This window comes from Sphaeramia orbicularis, chromosome 7, assembly GCF_902148855.1.
Source record: "Sphaeramia orbicularis chromosome 7, fSphaOr1.1, whole genome shotgun sequence".
NCBI classification, from domain to species: Eukaryota; Metazoa; Chordata; class Actinopteri; order Kurtiformes; family Apogonidae; genus Sphaeramia; species Sphaeramia orbicularis.
The window spans coordinates 24,592,650-24,600,268 of record NC_043963.1 but is presented as its reverse complement, the minus strand read 5'-3'; the positions used below and the strand labels follow the sequence as shown (position 1 = coordinate 24,600,268).

The window sequence follows — 7,619 nt, the reverse complement described above, 5'->3', positions numbered from 1 at the left end:
CATCCTGTAAGCTACCAAATGACACTTAAAAAGATTTGACTACTGTTCCAGCTGTGTCCAGAATTCAAGCATACATGTTGCCCGTCAACCTCAACTTGCTGTTGGAACAAGTCAAGTTTTACAAAAGAAGTGGTTACAGACTTGCATTGGACAGATGCACCTTCAGAAAGTCAATTAACATGCTCAATGTGCTACTCTATATAACACGTTACCTTTCTGTAGGATTTCTCTGTTGTCATACTTCTCCACAAAAATGCCTTGCACAAATTGGACTGTCTGAAAATGACAATGGGAGGACATCATTAACATTTTACATAAGCTGTAATATCAGCAACCACTTCATATTCCAAAAGAATGGATATTATTGTAGTGATTTCTCCTACAGTTACTTTGTTACAGGGTGGGGAAGCAAAATTTACAATATTTTGAGGGAGGGATTGAAAGACAGTGTATGACCAATTAGTTTATTGAAAGTCATGAAAATTTATTTGCCACAAGAAAATTGACATAATAAGAAAATGTTTTATTCTATGTGTCCTCCTCCTTTCTCAATAACTGCCTTCACACACTTCCTGAAACTTGCGCAAGTGTTCCTCAAATATTCGGGTGACAACTTCTCCCATTCTTCTTTATAGTATCTTCCAGACTTTCTCGTAATAGTTTTTCTCATAGTCATTCTCTTCTTTCCATTATAAACAGTCTTTATGGACACTCCAACTATTTTTGAAATCTCCTTTGGTGTGACGAGTGCATTCAGCAAATCACACACTCTTTGACGTTTGCTTTCCTGATTACTCATATGGGCAAAAGTTTCTGAAAAGGTATGGATAATAGTGTTAGGTATGATTATGACATCAATATATGTTTGGTTTCAAAACAACTGATGTAGTGCCTGCTGAGAAAAAACAACTAAATGTTCAGTGTAAATTTTGCTTCCCCACCCTGTAAATTGCTTAACAAGGTTATATTCTTCAAAATGACTCTAGCTGTTTATTCTCACAGTAATGCAGTGTGTGCCTTAACTATTAAGAATCAATGACAATACTCATAATAAACACATTTGTACTCAGTTGTCAGTGTTGTGGATAAATCCTGCCCGTGACTGAAGACATCACTTACCATGCTGATTTTCCCACACCTCCTGATCCCAGCACCACTAGCTTGTACTCACGCATGGTGGGCAACTTCACTGGACAGCACAAAAGTCTGTCAAAAAGTAAGAATGAGACAAGCAATTAGAGGGAAGCCAAGTTTTAATAATGGTCATTTATATCTACATGTTTATCTCACCATAATCACCTTGTGCCAAAGCAAAATAAAGAATAATCCATATATCCTGATATACTCCACATGCCTAGTGGGTCAACTATTACAACTTTTCACTTAAACCCATGTAGTGCAAGAGCTCAGTAATAGTGTTAAAAAGCAACCCGCAGCAAGATCTACAATACATATTAAAAAATACAGTCAACCAAACTTATAGCAGCGTGAACGCCCTGTCAATAGAGAATCTACTACAGTGAAATTGTCACTGACATCAGCAGATCAAATTGTCATTTCACTGCCAAAAATGAGCTCTCTTTCACACCCACTGCCATGGGACTCTGCTGTCATATGATAGGGGTGTATCCCCTTTTTGAAAAGAAAAAAATACAGAGGAGCTGAGGAAAAATCACAGACTGGTCCCTTAACTCCACCAAGTCCCTCTAATATAGAAACTTTAATGAAACTCAAAAGGCTCACAGCACTCAAAATGTGTTGGGGAAAAAAAGATCCTGAAAATGGAAAGACACCACACAGTCAGTAGGTGAGAGTGCTGCAAATAACTTAATCTCATTACATTACAGAGGAGAATTGCCACAGAGAATGACCTTTCATCAACCTGACACAGTTTAGACAGAATACATGGCCTAAAAAAACAGCGGTAAGATGTACTGTGACTGTCACAGCCATAAAGATGTTTGGGACAATGTGAGATGCATGAAATCAGTCAGTGATCCACTGGTGAATATCCAACGAATATCAAGAGGTATAAACCTGAGAATCTGTTCTGATTAGTAATACTTTGTGTGGCATTTCAGTTCACAGACATGAACACGTACAAATGTAGTGTTTTAAGAGGCAATATTTTAATTGCTATTCCAAAATGCAAATGCGCTGTTCATTCATTTGATGTACAAATGTCAAAGAGGGGGTGATGCATGGCAAAATCTTATTTGAGAACCTCTTTCAATTTCCTCATCACACTAGGTCTGTGAGGCCTTTGTCAAACACTGAAACAAACATACAACAACCACTCTGTCACACTCAACTGGCATTTGCAATTCTAACTACGACGTATGAAGCACCACCAGAAACCCACAGTGAGAGACAGGCACACGAGGCGCTCTACAAAGGGCCATTGTAATGACCCTCCTCCTCTCAAGTACACCATACAAACAGAACACAGAGATCAGAGGAGCATGTATGACCACGGCACCAAGATCATTAACAGGGTGAGGGGGTGACGCCAACATGTACCTCATGCATTAGCTGGCATAATACCTATGTTAAAGGAAATCACAAAATGTAAATTCATGTACATTTTACAAGTCTTGCTTCAAAGCTTTGACATCAGATAAGAAACCTAAGCCTTCCTCTGATTAGATATGAGCCAGCACTGCAGTTTGAAGTATCATGTACTGGAGCTAGCAACCTTCACCAATCCTACTCACCGTTTTTTTGGGGGGGTTTTTTGTTTTGTTTTTTTTACTGCTGAGAGTGTTTCCTTGTTTGGAAGGTGCAATGGTGACAGCTAGTGACACACTGTACACTTTACAAATGAAATGTAAAACAAAACATAGGCACAAAAGTGTACTTTGTACACACTGTTACCTATAAAAACAAGAAAACTTCACCTACTGTGTACACGGCTGCTGCAGGTGACAACTCCCTCTACATCTGGGGAGGGGAGGGCCAACAGATCCTCAGGTACACTGATGTCAGCGGACAGGTGCTGAGGGGTTGATAGCCAATGAACTAGGCTATAATGCTCAGGGAACCAGACCTAAAATATAGAAATACTTAAATAATTATGTTCAGGTCAGCAAACATAAAGGAGAATTAATGTTGATAGTTTGAAATTTCACTCTTCAGTCAGAGAGGGAGACAAACTATTTTGGAAAATACACTTTGATTCATTTAGTTTATGTTAGATTGAAAGTGAATGAGTTACAAAATAGCTGAGGGACAAATCACAAAATAAACTTAATGGAGAAATGAACAAAAGCTAAACCAATCACAATAAAACCTCAAACGTAACTGAAGTAATCTTAAAAAATAATGAAATAAAATAAAGTGGGAATATTTAAAGTAGTAGTTTAAAGTAATCCATAGGGGTTTATATCTGCTGTGCTCCTGTGCAGTCACTCACAGTGAGCTGACACTGCTGATGACTGATGGCTTCTCCTAGCAAATCTACCCACTGTGGGACCTACTTCCATGCAGTCAGGAGGCAAGTTGTCACATGTTATATAACAAAACTTTACTTATTCCTGGAACAACTTGTTGCTGATCAACAGACAAACAACATAAAATAAAGCCACACCTAGGAACAAAATAAAAAAGTAAGTTAAATGTTGCGTGTTTTACCCAGTTAAACAATTCATATATCTCTTCGTTCACGTCAACAGTTTATAGACTTGAAGTGTTTCGATGCGTGAATGAGTGACAGAGCCAGAAGGGGGCAAATGGATTTTAACTTAGCAGAAGAGCACAAACAAGCTTTACATATTTTAATAAACCCCAAAAGTATGTAAAAGTATGTAGACATACATACGAACAATAAAATGATAGTGTATGACGTAATTAGATAAAAAGTGCTTATTTATGTTCTAATTTGGAGCGTAGTTGATTTCGAAAGGAAGGGTGTGGCTATTAGTTTCCCCAATGTAAAAGACTGAGGCTGCTGCAGTGTCTAAAATAAACAAAGTCCCCGGTGTTAAAGTGGCAAAGGAAATTGATATAATTTTAATGTTGGATTTGAGAGGTCGGTGCTGTTTGTAAACACTAGTTAGCTAAATAACGACTAACGCTGGACAACCTAAAGACTAGCACACAGTTAGCGTTAGCAACATTTGGCCAATGTTAGCTTACCTACTGGAGTGTAAACGTAGAGAAGATAACGACGAGCGGGACGATTCGAGTAGTGCATTAACCAGTGTAAATTTGGAACAAAAATAAATATTGTTAAAATGGATAAATGTCACTTCAGATTTTACACCCTTTACTGTAGTAGCTAACTGATTAACTAGCTTCAACCAGGGCTACAAGTTAGCTAGCCAGTTAGCATTCCGATAAACTCTCAAACCTCCATTTATATGACATTTAACGAGATTAGAGCCGCTTACGGAGTTTCTACCAACATATGTAAAAGATAGGAGAAAATAGACAACGAAAGAGGCAACAATCAGACTTCAATTAAACTTGAACTGCAAACCATGTTTGTATCGACAACTCGTTAGTCATTAGCTGACGTTAGCTCGTCAACCCAGTCGTCTAAGGTTAGCTTGTAACGTTAAGCTAAGATATGTTTTACTCCAAAATTATTCTGCTATCACTGTGCCAGAGATGATTTTAATGCTTCATCGCAGATCAGGACATATTTAGGAAACAACCTTAAAAGTAATGAAGTCACTGCGTGGGTAATTAGCTTCTAAAGTGCTAATTTCTCTCCGGGGTAAAGCTTCTCAAGGCACTTACCGTGTTCCGCTATGTGTGCGCTAAATCACACTGGGCGAATGTACGGAAGGGTCGGGAGGGACAGCTGCTATTGATTGGATCAGCATCAGCCTATCACAGCTATCCAGGTTAAGGTACGATTCAAGCTTCTTCAGCCAAAAACATGATTCATCCTCCTCTTGTCAAAAAGGCATCAGGAACCAGCTCTGTTCAGGGAGATACAAGCAACATGTTACATAAATAAGGCATAACACACTGTCCCATTAAAAAAAGACAGATTTTCTGGAGGAACTGATGCACCTGTGGCACCGATGAAACGCACACAAACACCAAAGGTAGAGAAAGGCAAAAATGGAGCATCTCTCGGACTGATATAGCCTATTCTCAAAATACACACCTCAGTGTCTGCATCCATCCTACACAATAGTTCACTTTATTCACATCTGCGGTGAGAGTTTTCAAAGATTCAAACAATTCAAAGGGCATTTAATATCATTCGATTTTACACATACAGTGAAAATTTTTTTGATGCTCCACGCATTTGCGATATATGCATTAACCCTTGTGTGGTGTTCATATTTTTGTTATTCAGCCAGTGTTCTTGGGTCTGGTGGACCCTTCTGCATTTATGGGTTTTTAATTCAACATAATCAAACAATTTTATGTTTAAATACTCAACAGATGTTTACTTCATCCCAATTACAAGCAACATAAAAAGCAAATATGTTTAATATTTGCCTTTTGCCTTTGCTAGATCACATTTATGAATAAAAGACTGAAAAAAAAAAAACAACTGAAAGGGTTCTGTCTCTTCTCTTTTACTTTGTTTTAATTGATTATTATTATGTTTTATTGATTATGTTTTAATTGTAATTGTGTGTTTTTAATCTCTCTTTTCCATTTTTGTAAAGCACTGTGAATTGCCCTGTGTATGAATTGTACTGTACAAATAAATCTGTCTTGCCTTGCCTTGTCTAAAGTGCTACTCTTTTTTTTTTTTTTTTTTTTTTTTTTTGTAAAATGTAATATAATCAAGACATATGGAAAAATCATTTTAAAAAATTACTCATTTTACTTTTAATGAAAATGAAAATGGGTCCCACAGACCCAAACACCATACAAGGGTTAAGTCATTGAACTCTGCCAAGTAATGTTCCATTCTCCAAACCCCCATGCTTCCTTCTGCACGTACCAAGATAATGAAACACATCCAGGACATGACATGTTGAAACTCTCAAGAATTTAGTTTTTGTCATTTTTTTTGAGAGACAAAAAAATCACTTTCATTACTTTGTGTCTTTCTGATGCAGCCAAACCTCTTGAAACACTTTTTTTTTTTTTTTTTTTTGCTCAAAAATATTCATGGGTAATACTTGAGATTGTGTAAATTATAAGGGTGTCCAAAAATTTTTTTCCACTACTGTATATGAGAATAAGCCAGTAAGCACCACAAAACAAACAAGGAGCAAACACAATAATAACACCAGGTAATAAAAAAAAAAAAATAGCAAGGTTAAAAAAAAGACAATATTTGCAGCCCTAAACATAATCTAGACACCGAACAAAATGTAAACATAATATGAGGCACCTATAACATGCAAAGCAGAGCAGTCATGTGCCAGGTATGTCCAAACACCTTCAGTGATGTGCAAAAAAGGCTGAGGTAACCTTTACCATCACATGATAGATTGTTTAACACTTAGTCAAGCAGAAAAAAGAGGACATTTGTACATTTTGAATAAAACAATAAAAACTTTCCAGTTTTTTAATCCTGTGAAATGGTGTTGCTGAACTGTAAACATTGTCTGTTGATGCTATTATTGCCAAGTTCCTATGTCTATCTTGTTTATCGTCTAAATTTTTATTGTCATTTCCAAACAGGGTCGGGACCCAAAATGGGTTGCAGATGTTTTTACTGGGTCACCATCTGTCAGTGTAAACTACACAACAGAAATGTAATATGTGAATTTATTGTTTGAATTAAAGTAGTAGAGGTGTGTTTTCTGGTTTATCCATGTGTGAAATTCAGAAAATCTGTAATCCCAGAAATGAACAAGACAGAAATGATGCAAAAGATGATAACAAGAGGAAGATGATATTGTAGAGGTGATGACAAAGACACAATAAACCTTCTGACACTATTTTGATGGTGTACAATCTGTAAAAAATGTGTACATCATGGCAATTCATGGATTTATTTGAGTAAATTTTTTGGTTCTAAGTAGATATAACTTGATTTTTGGGGGTCTTATGCTGAAAATATTTAGTCTAAACTACCTATAAAGAACCAACAAACTCCCCCTGCACTCTCCTTTTGTATTTAAAGATGCAAATTATGAGTAAAAACAAACAACAAAAAAAAACATCATCTGTATGATTGTTAGAGGAAACGTCTTTAAACTGGCAGCACTGTTTCACAGAAGATGGTGAATTTGCGGAATTGTTCTAATGAGGAACTGAAGAACCTGTTTGACACGAATATGAAAACAGATGATGGAGTGAGACTCTGGTTGAAATAGGGGAGGAAGGATATGAGACATATTCTATGGTTTATATTTCCTTTTATTTATTCATCTGTTAACTGAGACTAAAGATATTTGGACGTTTCCCTCATGTTAAAATAAGATGCAAGATTAAAAGTGGAGGCATTATTAACCAAAGCCTCAGCCCACACTTTTTACCTCTGCCGAGGAGGTTAGGTTTTTGCTGTGTCTGGTGTCTGTCTGTCTGTCTGTCCGTGTGCAAGATACTCAAAAAGTTATGGACAGATTTGGATGAAAATTTCAGGAAATGTTGATACTGGCACAAGGAACAAATGATTAATTTTGGTGTGATTGGGGGGGGGGGGGGCACTGATCTGCCCTGGCAGAGGTCTGCGCTCTCTGAGTGCTTTTCTAGTT

General features: G+C 37.0%; 1 long non-coding RNA gene across 4 annotated transcripts; it reads right to left on the bottom strand.

Annotated features, from left to right (window-relative positions):
- Positions 1 to 266: 266 nt before the first annotated feature.
- LOC115421794 (uncharacterized) lies at positions 267 to 4,887 on the bottom strand. 4 transcript variants are annotated; one of them, XR_003935745.1, is made up of 4 exons: positions 4,741 to 4,887; positions 2,902 to 3,046; positions 1,120 to 1,206; positions 267 to 276 (listed from the first exon to the last, which is right to left on the bottom strand). It is a non-coding gene; the product is annotated as an uncharacterized LOC115421794 (long non-coding RNA). The 4 variants fall into 4 exon arrangements; XR_003935747.1 differs by lacking the exons at positions 267 to 276; positions 4,741 to 4,887 and adding an exon at positions 4,656 to 4,676 and having other exon boundaries at positions 840 to 1,206; XR_003935746.1 differs by lacking the exons at positions 267 to 276; positions 4,741 to 4,887 and adding an exon at positions 4,135 to 4,628 and having other exon boundaries at positions 840 to 1,206.
- Between the last annotated feature and the right edge of the window lie 2,732 nt (positions 4,888 to 7,619).